General features: G+C 47.7%; 1 protein-coding gene across 3 annotated transcripts in view; it reads left to right on the top strand.

Moving 5' to 3' along the window:
- The first annotated feature begins 1,255 nt into the window (after nt 1–1,255).
- The window catches only part of ELMO2 (engulfment and cell motility 2), a 35,995-nt gene continuing 25,846 nt past the window's right edge, over nt 1,256–11,404 (top strand). For all 3 annotated transcript variants that reach the window (XM_036902099.2, XM_036902098.2, XM_036902100.2), the window contains exon 1: nt 1,256–1,337. The gene's annotated coding sequence lies outside the window, so the exon portion shown is untranslated. The remainder of the gene's footprint in view (nt 1,338–11,404) is intronic.

Here is an 11,404-nt window from a genome sequence, read left to right as displayed (position 1 = left end):
TTGCTTCCATATCTGGCCACTACCTATTTTTGTAAATAAAGTTGCAATAGATTACAGCCACACTCACTCATTATACTGTGTCTGTGGTTGCTTCCACACTACAACAGCAAAGTTGAATAGTTGGGACAGAAACAGTCTGGGCAGAGATATTTACAGTCTGCCAACTTCTGCAAGGGCTGTAGTGATGTTAGCGATTATTAAACCTCAACTTCCCTGAGCATCATTTTATTCACCCATAAAGTAGGACTAACACAAATGATGTTCAATTCCAAGATGTTTTGAGGATCAAATGAAACAACATATGTAAAACTGCTCTGCGGATGCTGTTCAGATGGTCAGGTGTCACGGAAATGGCAGTCATTATTTAGTCTCTTTTCTGAGGATCAGTTTGATTAGTTTCTGCTGTGCATCTGTAACATGGACAACAAAATATCTGTCTCCTGGGATTGTTGTAAGGATCCATGAGACAAAATGGTTAAAGTGTAAACCCTGAAATCAAACAGGTACAGGCTGGAGTCTTGCTCCGCCCATCACTAGCTGAGCGATCTTTGGCCCTCTCAGAGCATCAGTTTCCTCATCTGTAACAAGGGGATCAGCATAATAACTACCCTCGGGTTGCTGTGAGTAAAAAGAGAGATAGCACAAGTGAGGTCTTGGCTCCATGCCGGGCCTGTTCGAATGGCAGGTACAGTAAGAATGCAACTTCCCACGGGTCTCTACCAACACTACAGCTGAGCTGTACCCCTCTGCCTCAGCTCAGCGCCCACAGTCAGCCCGGGGTGCCGGTATAATTAGCTCCATCTCGGTGGTGAGCAGCCGTCGTTGCTCACAGCCTCTGACACGACTGTCACCTCCCACACAGTTGTCCCCACTGTTGACTGTGCTTTACATGACCGCTGGGCACAGGGCTGAGTGCTACCAGAGGACAGCTTGGCCCTCAAAATCTCTGATTTGTCACGGAAAGCCAAAGCCTTTTCCTTCACTCCAGGGCTGTGCCAAAAGAAAAGTTGAAAGAAAAAAAAAATGCTACCTCTGGCCTTTGCTGAGAAATCCGTAGCCCGCGGGCACGGTGGGAAGGTGGCCTGTTTCTTTAAGAGGCCTCCACTTGGGGGGCGGGGACCGCCGGCGTTACCCTCGGCAGCTAGGGCCACCCTTTCTTGAGTGACATGCAAGCAACCCAATTGAAGAAAGGAACTTCAGCGTGACGGCGTAAAGGAGCAATAGGAGCTGGGGTCGGCCTGCGGGGGCGGGGTCGCGGGAAGGTGGGGCGAGCGGAGGCTGGCGGAACCGCGGCACCGAGACCCGGGCGCGGGAGCTGGGCCTAGATTCGCGCGCTGGTGAGTGAGGGGCGCGCCGAGGCCGGGGCGCGGTGGGCCGCGGAAAGGGGCCTGCACCAAAGGACGCAGGAAGGAGAGGCCGGGCCGGAATGGGGCCGGGGGCCGTGGCCTGATTCTGCCTTGAGGGCTGAGGGGCTGAAGAGGGAGGGCCCGGGCTGCACCCAGCGGGTTCGGCGGGTTCCCAAGGGGTCGCGGCTCGGATGGGGCCGGAGGGCCGGAGGAGCAGTGGGTACCCCGACTGGGAAGGGGCGTCCGGGGGGAAAGAGAGAGGGCCAGGCCTGCAGGACTGGAGCTGGGCCCAGCAGGAATCGGATGGAGGAGGAGGGTGGAAAAGTGGAGCCCCGGGGCGCGACGAGAAGATGTGGGGACAGGATGATAGAGGGCTCGGTAGGAGCCCCAGAGCGTTTGGGGCTGGTGGCCCAATGGCCCGACGCCCGGGAGACTTTCTGGACCTCGCCATCCCCATGCACATACATTGCCCATCACCCGCCGGTCGATCGTCCGGCTAGGGGCCCCCAGTCCGTCCCCCTGAGGTCGCTTCCGCCTCAGTGCAAGCCCTCTTGCCTCTTACCTGGACAGTTGCAGTGCCCTAACTGATATGCTCAGAAGGACTTGGGCCTCGCACCGTGGCCAGAGGGATCTTTTCAAGAAGCACATCAGATCTGGACACGCCCCTGCTTGAAACCGGCCGGCTTCCCACCTTTTGCATGGTCAGCCCCAGATCCTCACCCAAGCCTTGGGGATCTGTCCCCCACCCCAACGCCCAGCTCTCCCTCCTCTAGGTCTCCTAATCCCTTTTGCTCAGTAGTCTCGTCACACTGGCCTTTTTCTGTTGCTTCTACATACCAATCTCTGGCTCTCCTCAGGATCCTTACACTAGTTGCCCTCTCCCGGGGCTTCTCTTCCCTGTCTGGTTTAGTCCAGTAAATTCCTCTTCATCCTTCAAATCTCCACACAAGTATCACTTCCCCTAGAGGCATCCCTGGTCTCCGACTCCCCCACCAAGTGAATATCCCCACTTTCATCACCCTGTGTACTTCTCCTTCACCACACTTGAACTGCTGCAGTTTTACATGTATTTATGAAAGTATTAATGTCTGTTTGTCCCTCCAGATAATAGTCCACAGGGAAAAAGATAGTGTCTGGGTTTGCTCCTTGTACCTCAAGCATCTTGCACAGGTCCAGGCACTGCAAATACTTATTAAATAAATGAATGGAAGACTTGGCTTTGGCAAGAGGAAGGGGATGTGAGTTCCTGATGTGTTAACAGTGGGGGAAAGAAACCAACATTGCAATACTTTTCATGTGCAGGCTCTATTGTAGAGCAATGCTGTCCAATAGAAATATATTGCAATATATGTAATTTTTTATTTTACAGTAGCCAGAGTAAAAAAGTACAAATAAACAGTTAACTTTTGTAATACAGTTTACTTAACCTAATATAGTCCAAAATAATATTATTTCAACATGTAACCAATATGAAAACATTATTAATGAGATATTTCACATTTTTGTGAAGTGTACTAAGTCTTTGAAATCTGGTGTGTGTTTTCTATTTATAGCCCATCTCACTTCGTGATAGGCTTCATTTCAAATGCTCAATAGCCGCACATGGCCAGGGTCTGCTGCATTGGCCTGTGCAGTTCTAGAAGCATTGTATACCTGTGGGGTATGCAGTTCTAGAAGCATTTAATCCCCTTTAGAGTCTTTGAGATAATTGCTGTTATCTGCATTTTACTAATAAAAATAATGGGGCTCATAAAAGTTACATTGCCTGCCAGTGATCATCCTAGAGTTTGTGAATGGAGGAGACAAGATTGGGACGAGGAATTTCATTGCTAATCTGGAGTTTGGTCTTTCTGTGCTGTCTCTAGGAGGTGCCAAGGAGGTTTGCGGGGTGCTGGAAGTGGAGCCTAAACTTTCTGAGAACAGTGGCACCTATAGGTATATTGTATATTCTGTCTTGTTCCATGCAGAGATAATGTGTCTGGATGCATCAGTACCACCTACCTAGCTGGCTCAGAAACAAGTATATTAGATGGAGTTGAAGGAAAAACCTGGAAGGCAGATCCTCCTTTGACCGAGTCACCGTGCTTCAGTGCAGCCTGCACCAGCTTAGTCTCGTCCCAGAGTCTGGGTAGAAAAATGTACATACCCTGTAGCATCTCAGAGGTGCTGGGAGCACTAGGCTTGAGTTAACACCCTGGCTGTTAAGTTCAGCAGTTGCTCACTGAGCGAGGCCCTGGCTGCAGTGAGGGCAGCACTGTTCTAGGCCATTTTGGGTGACTGGGCAGTGTAAGTCACAGCTTTCGTCTTCAGGATGAGTGTTGTGTACTGGGAAAGAGAGACCAGATAACAGAATGACTAGATGATGGGTAAGGCACAGTGTGTGTGATGAAGAACCAGAATCACTGCTGTGCAGAGGCTACAACAGAGTGGATGTCTAGGCCAAGCTGCATAATTTGTTTACATGTGTTGAATCTGAGTTCCCTTAGTCAGGGTGGGTACTTTGCAGTTTGCTGCTCGGTTTATTTACTTATCTGCATGGCTGCTTAAGGCATTTGAATTTGTGACCCCCAGTAGGCATGCTGGTTTAATTTGGGTAACTAGAAAAGATTTGTTCATCACTTATACTAGGTGCCATCCATTGTATCGGCCACTGTTCTGGAACTGACTGTAAAACTTTCCAAGTCTCTTCTGCTAGATGAAGGAAATAATAATAATAATAATAATAGCAACACCACCAGCGGTGCTTTGCCTTTTATATTGATTTTCTTCCCCTTTCACCTTCATGATATATTTTCTCTCATTTTGTTATCAGTGTATTTCAACCTAGCAGGTAGGGCTTTTTTTTGCTGGGGAAACACAGCTACAGTGTTTTTGCAGCTTATTTGAATTCACAAGTTGGAATTCTACTTACTCTGTGTCAGGTGTTATGTTTAAATGATTCACATAATGTATGAAATGTTCCCAACATTATAGAGTAGGGTTCATTCTACTCCCCATTTTACAGGTATGGACATTGTTAGAGCTGAGATCCAAATCCAAGGCTGTCCCCCTCTAGAACACAAGCTCCTGACCACGGAACTACACTGCCGCGCTGGCAGGTCACGGTTGGAAAAGCCCTCAAAAACATCTAGCTCAAACCCCTCCTGTAGGTTGGACCCGAGGTCCAGAGAAGCTTGTACTCACGGCAGAGCTGCGCAGGAGGGTGGGGGCGGGGGGACTGACTAACCCAGAGTGGGCTGGCGGCCTTCCTTGTCCCTGACTGGTGGTGTGGCCTTGTCAGCTTCTCTGGACCTCAGTTCCCTTATGTATAAAATGAGAGGGCTTGGCCTGGTTTTTTCAGCGAGAACAATGCTGTGTTATTATGGGTGGTACTGAAGGAGTCAGGCCCACAGCCCGGGATTTCAGTCATTACCCAGGTCTTGTGGGCTCAGCACACTCCCTCTCTACACAAGCTTTGCCCTCCTGTGCAGCCGTGGTAGTCTGTTGAAGAGAAATGGTTTCGTAGAGTTCATCTGTATTTTTCATCTCAGTTTCTGTTTCCTTCCATTTCCGAAAACAGTTCTGTAAACACTGACCCCTTCTGAAGGCCATCCCCTTGATTATTATAGTTAGGGATTTGCAAAGTTCCAGGCAATGGATAATCCTGGTATTAGTGTTTTTCTTTTAAAGGCAGGTAGGTCTAGGGACATTGGGGATGGTGTTTTGGTGTGAAATTCTGTGGCACAGTCATGCCAGGCCTGTGCTGCAAACTTTGGGGAAGAGGAGGTGGGGGTGCAGACACCGGCTTGATGAGTCCCTGCTCTCAGATTGCTCACAGTCCTGTTGGCTGAGGCTCTCAACACCGGCCACCTATGAGATCACCATGGGGGAGTTTTTCAATGATGTGGTATCGATGCTTACAACCAGTCTTGAGAACCACTGGTCTAGAATCTGCTTCTGAGACTTTAACATGCATGTGAGACCCCCCAGGGATCTGATTTGAAGGCAGATCCTGATTCAGTGGGTGATTCTACATGACTGCAGGCTCCTAATCTTACAGATCACACTTAGGGCAGCAAGAGGAAAGACTGCCCATAGAGAATTATAAATCACTGGGATTGAGAAGGTTTGTGTCAGAGACTGGGAACACAGATGAGGGTGCAATTAACTTTGCCTGTGGTGAGAGGACTAGAATGCCCCATAGAAGAATGGTTGTCTGAGCTGGGCCTTGAAGGATGAGTAGAAGTTTGTCAGTTGGACAAGGTGGAAAGAAAAATGGTGCAAGTAAAACATGGACTTCAAGGAGCAGAATGTTTGAGGGAGCAAGGTGGTCTGGTGTGACATTGGTAGCATCTACAAGGAGAGTCCAAAACCCGGTTCCACCCTAAGAGCCACGTGGAGCTGGAGTAAGCTGATTGCTCCGCTCAGAAGTTTAAACTATTCCGTAAGTACAGGACCGCCACGGAAGGCTTCTAAGCAGGGTAAGAGGAGACCTGGACGATTCCCAGGGCAGGTGTTCAGGGGGAGAAGCCCAGATAGTTCCCCTGTCCCCATACTCTTCCTCGGTGCACTTTGGTTCTAAGTTAGAGGCTTTTAACTGATGTTTGGGTGAGTCTTGTGTCCAACAAATTTCAACAAAAAGGAGAGACGTCAGCTGTTGGTGGTACGACATTCCTTCTCGGTGTTCAGAAACACTGTCAGTGGCAGAACCAGAATCTCTGCCAGCTGAATTCCCCTCTTTGATACCTCAGAGCCTCATCTTCATTCAGTGGTCAACTAAGAGAAGTTGAGTCACTTCTCAGATGAGAAGATTTCAGGGGGGAAGCCTCTGTTGAGATAGTGTTCTTGATTAGAAAGAGGGTGTGAACTCTAGTTGCCTTCCTGGGGTGGTGTATTCTGTTGCAGGAAATATAAACCAGACTTACCCATGCTTCTCCCGCTGATTCAAAAGCAAAAGAACAGAACAAAAAGCACATGGCAACCCTTGTCCGTGAAGGAATGGGGGAGGAAGGGCAGCTGGAAACCCTGCATTCTTCATTCTGAATTCCTTCCTGATGGGAAAGGGATCGGCTTTCACTTCCTTTCTTCAGATGGACTGACCTGCGGCTGTCAGAATCCAGCTCCAGGAGCAGTCCCTGCATGGATGGTGACTGATAAAGCTCCAAGGAGCCTTTTGTAATGGTGCTGACTTTATAAGCACACCTTCCAGAAGCCACTTAAGAGAATGCTCCATTGGAGACACAGATGTTACTTTGTTTCTATTGTCTCCCCAGCTTTGCCTTTGAAAACCCCACCTTGCATTCTCATGTCGTCCAGGATATACTCTTCAGATCAGTGTGTGCCTCTCCCGTTTTGTGGCATTTTTGAATTTTCCAAGTCATCTTTCTATCTGCCATACTTTGAAGAGAGTAGGAGGGTAAGGGATTATTTAATCCAGAAGGGGTGTAAGTACTTCTTTGCCTGCTGGGCCTGGATGTAGAAGCACAGCTCCCCTACCCTGGCTGTTTGCCATTGAACTCCGTAGTACCGCTGAGTGGTAGACCAAGAGGCTGTTTATAACCCTGAGACTTTTGCATTGTTATTGAATTGTGTCGACCTGATTTGCTTTCTAAAATGAACATGAAGAGTAAGCAGAGAAGTGCAGGATGAGTTCCCCACGAGACCCTTTATCCTGGGAATATTATCTGGAGAATATTATTACTTCTATCTTCCTATCTCCTGATGTTTCCATAGGGAGAAAAGCAGAGGGATATTTTGCCCTCTCTTTTAGTTAGAGTCAGGGATGCTAAATATGGTTTTCCAGTGAGACACATTCTCATGTTAGATAAGGAAACTAAACAATAGAAATACTGTGTAAGTTGAAAGGTGGTGGGACATGGAGAGAACACCAAGCAACCAGAGCAATTTCTGCCAATCTCTTTCCACTTAGAGCGAGTCCTGGGAGTTGAGGAAGTTAGAGCTGATAGATTTGAGCAGGCACAGGGGCTTGCTGATCTGTAACTGTATGCCAGGTGCTATCCTAGGTTGAGACTATAGGATGTACCTTCCCTGGAGGAGGAGCTAGTGAAGAAGAGAGATGTGTAAATATATAACTGTAGTAGAGTAGGACAAGAGCCTTCACAGAGGTAAGAACAGAATGCTGAGAACAGAGCGGCCCCGATCTTATTTTATTTTGCTAGGGCAAGATAGGGAAAGCTAAGAATGGTACAGAGGGGAAGTGGCATCTGAGCTGGGCTTTGACGCTTGAGTAGGAGCTCTTTTGACCGTCAAAGGAAGAAACAGAAAGTGCAAAGGTGCAGAAGACATGAAACAACGTGGCCTGCCTTGTAGAAAGTGCAAGTAGTCTAGGGAGACCTGGCCAGGTTGAGAAGTACTGAGTGCCACGTAAATGTGGATCACCTTCTTTAGGCAGGAGAGTGCCTGTTTAGGCAGGATCTGTTACAGTAGTGAGCTCATGGTATACGGGTCTCTTAGCTTCGTGTGCCTCAGCTTCGGGTACAGCAAACCAAAGTTCCCCACTGCCAGCCTGCTAGGGGCCACCACGTACAGTGCTCTGTGTCTTCTCGTGGTGATCAAACACCATAGACGCCTGGGATAAAATTCTGACTGTGCACTTAACAGCTCTGTGACACTGAGCATAAAGTACTTGCTTCTTCTGTGCCTCGATTTTCTTATGTGTAAAATGGGGATGACGATAGACTACACGGGGTTGCTGTGGGGATTAAATGGATTCATATGCGTAAAGCCCTTGAACAGCACCTTAGCGTCATGTCATCAGCTGATGTGACCATCAGCAAAGGAAGGGTTATGCAGAGGGTAGAGGACCGCCTTTGAAGTCACAAGGTGCAGCCTTGAGACCCAGTCCTGATGTGATTTATTTCTTTCTGTTTTTTGTGGTTGGCCTGAGGAAGACAAGTTTCTCAACTCATCTGAACTTCAGTTGCCTCACTGGTAAAATGGGGATGATTTTCAGGGTTCCTATGAGCATCAGCGATAATGATGCTTCATAATAATGCTACAGAAGTGAGTGACCAGCTCTCAACAGAGTGTCTACACATTACTACCATATACAGGATGATTCCTGTGAAGTCACCATGTAACTAATCTGTTTAAGCAAACCAGATTTAGCTTAAGTGGGTTTTGTACTTCATTAATTCAGCCAGTGTTTATTATGGAGGCCTGCTCAGTGCCATCTTCATAGGCCTGTCCTGCTGCTGTCTCTTCAGGCCTCCATTTTAGAGTTCCTTCAAAGCTGGGGTCCACCTTAGTCTTAGGCTTTTTAGTTGCAATGAAGAGAAATGCAGGCTAGTTCAATTTAGAGGAGGTTTATTAGCAGGTTACAGAGGAAGTTCAGGTATCCCAGCTGTAGGAGGTGTAGCTGTGGAATCTGGAAAGTCACCAGGCAAATGGCTTTTCCCATCTCCTTATGGGACTGTGGTTTCTGGCCTCCACTTGACTACACGTTTCTGGATTCTTCTTGCAGAGCAGCTTCCTTGCCAAGGCTCTTGGTTTTTGCTTCTCCATCATTTTGGCTTGTGAATGGCTTTGGCTTGCCATGGTACCAGCTCTGAAGCTGTGACCTTTTTGCTCCAGGGCCCATTGTCATCCCACTCCCTTAGTCTCTGTCTTTAAGGTTAGGAAAAATATTTGGATTAGTTCAGCCAAGGTGGAGTGTTCACGTGGGTCCCATCCTCTGTGGCCTGGTTGGGGGGCTGACATCCAGTACACGTGGGCTGCCTACGCTTTGTGGGAAAGGGCAGAGTCACTGACCATGGGGGCTTATGATATCTCCCGACTAGTCCTGGTGGCTGCAACTCTCCAAGCTGTAACACGGATGTGAATTTTTAGAATAGACAAGAATCACCAGGGCTAATTTAATAAGGAAAAAGACAGTCAACCTAGGAAATGCCATAGGGGGTTGAAAAGTGCAAGGTTGAGCTTTAGCTTGCTCATCTCCAAAGGCAGTATCCAGAAAGGAATTCCAAAAAATACAGTTTGTTTCTTAGCAGCTCCATGAAAATAAGTGTAGCTTCTTTTGGTGAGGACTTTGAAATGGGCAGCCTTCACTTGGATTTTTTAGGTCTCCTTTAAAATCGTGGACTTGGAGACTTAGAAGGCAGCTTACACATGATTTAGTGCAACACATCTCAGCAGAAGGAAACTGAAAACATCACCCACATTTTTACGTGGGTAAAAGGGACATGTACACATCACCCAGACACTTAGTAATAGGACTGTGACTAGCTTCTGAGTCCTTGGGCTCTAAGTCCAGCTGCTTCTTGAGCAGGGAAATCATCCCAGCCCCGTGCTTTTTCTGTTATACCAAAACTGCCTACTTCTTTTAAAAAGGAAGAACTGAGCTAAATAACAAATGGCTTAAAAAGCCATACTTTTCAGTTCTATGTGTTTAAGTATCAAAACAGGCAAAACTAATGTATGATGAAAGAAGTCAGAAGTTGCTTCTTGGAGGGCTGGAAGGTAGGGAGTTGAATGGAAGGAGGAAGGAGGGAATTTTCTGGGGTGTTGAAAATGTTCAAAGTCTAATTTGGGGAGGTGGTTAAGGCAGATGTATGTTTCTTTTATGTGTATGTAAATATTTATATACACACATATGTGCTGTTCCTTTTATGGCATGTAAACTATAACTCACTTCTAAAAAATAGTCTTACAACTCTACAGTCGTACCCCCTAATTATGGTCGATTTAAGCCTAAGGATGCCTGCCTACACACCCAGAGATTCATGGGACCATCCCTGCGTGGCTGTGTCACTGGAGCAGTGTTTGAACCAGGAGTTATTCTATTGGGGCCAGTTTATTTCAGAGGTTTCTTGTGTGTCTAGGCATGTAAAAATTAGACTTGAGAAATTGTGCTTGAAGGTGCAGGAGCTGGGGAAGACTGAGGAGCCATCAGGCCAGCCCCCTTCAGCTCCCTTAGGTTTGATTTAGTTGCAATGAACAGACACTCAGGCCAGCTCCGTGGGGAGGGGATGAGCACTGGCTGGAATCAGCTCCAGGTCCTGTCGTCTGTACTACATATCAGCTGGGTGAACTTGGGCAACCTAACCAGAATCTGAGCTTCAGTTTTATCGTCTTGGAGGAGAGGTGATAATCCTGCTCTGCCTACTTCATAAAGCTGCTGGGAGGAGGGCTCAACCAAATAAGTGAAATCACTTGGAAAATGCTTTCTTTTACGTTGTCATGTTCTGGAAATGCCGATATTTTTGATAGCTGACTTCTGCAGCAGTCCACTCTGATCAGGAAACGGTCATGAAAGCTTCCCTCTTCTGAGACCTGTGGGTTTACAGGGGAAAGGACTTTTACCTCTTTCACCAAAGAGGTTTATACTTACAAGGCTGTGAGAACTGACATCTGTATTTGGCTGAAAATTGATAACATCCATGCCCAGCTTAGCAATAGCCCTGCTGTGTATTCCAGGAGAGGCAGGCGGTCTCCATTAGTGAAGCATTGCAGGGGAGTGGCTAAGGCTGGAGGATGCAGAGAAAGGTCTTTTTCATTAAGAGAGAGGCCTCTCCTGAACCTGTGTAAGGAGTGTAAATACGCATGGAAATAATCCATCAGCAAGTGACTTCCCTTCATCAGGTCTTGGAGAGCATGTGCTTTAGAATATCACTAAGCTAGCAGAGTTGCCTAGGATACGGGTCACATGAGCCCATCTCCCAGACTTGTTCAAAATAATTTATTTTCCTTTATTTTGGAGAAGAGTCGGGGAGGGGTCTGGGGCACTTGCAAAGCCTGGTCCTCCCATAGAGGGGCCTTTGTGTGGGGTATCCTCACCTCCCTCCACTCTTGCTCGGCAGCCCTTGCCTTTGGCAATAGGGACTAAAATAGCATTTCCTGTCCCAGTTCCGTTCCCCATTTTCTGAACTCTGCGTCATCCTGTAGAGAGGAGGCTCCACATTGTGTCCTTTGAGGGGGAAGGAGTGGCAGCATAACTAGGGAGGAGGCAGGGGAGCATGTGGCTGGGCCCTGCTGACGCTGGGATCGTCTTCTGACACTGCAGAACAGAAGTAGGCTGGCTTCTTCAGCCAACCCTCAACCAAGAACAGCCTGTGTCTTTC

This window comes from Manis pentadactyla, chromosome 5, assembly GCF_030020395.1.
Source record: "Manis pentadactyla isolate mManPen7 chromosome 5, mManPen7.hap1, whole genome shotgun sequence".
Classification (NCBI taxonomy): domain Eukaryota; kingdom Metazoa; phylum Chordata; class Mammalia; order Pholidota; family Manidae; genus Manis; species Manis pentadactyla.
This window is presented reverse-complemented; position numbering and strand designations above follow the sequence as displayed.